This window comes from Teleopsis dalmanni, chromosome 2 (assembly GCF_002237135.1).
Source record: "Teleopsis dalmanni isolate 2A chromosome 2, ASM223713v2, whole genome shotgun sequence".
Classification (NCBI taxonomy): Eukaryota; Metazoa; Arthropoda; class Insecta; order Diptera; family Diopsidae; genus Teleopsis; species Teleopsis dalmanni.
Window position 1 is genome coordinate 85,030,789 of NC_051847.1, and position 511 is coordinate 85,031,299.

The following is a 511-nucleotide window of genomic DNA, read 5'->3' on the forward strand; positions in this document are numbered from 1 at the left end:
TACAAGATACTAATTAAAATTTCCCAATATCACTTAATAAAGTAATTAATTGACAATGATTCTATTACTAAATGGACATTCGAATAATTCACCATTTCTCACTATGAATTTTGTATACGCAATATCCTAGCAAAGCAACAACGTTGTTTTTGCAAAAATGTTTTTTTTTGTTCATAGTTTTTGCATTTGTATTAAACAAAATAGTAATACCTAAACATATGGTATGCTTAAAAATTTCTGAAGAAAACTTTGTATTGACATTTTGAATGTTAAAACATATCCTAACAAATCCCCATTTCCGTACAAATGTTATTCCATTTAAATCAAAAGAAACCCAAAAAAAAGAGATTTACTTACTAATAGCTCTCATTTGTAATGTTGACTTCTTGTGCATTACTTCTTTTTCTAACTTTACAAGGGGAAAATACTCATACTTATTTCTCGAAAAACGCATTTATTTACCTATTTTAGTTCCTTCCAAATATGTGCATAGTTTTAATATTTTTCGCGT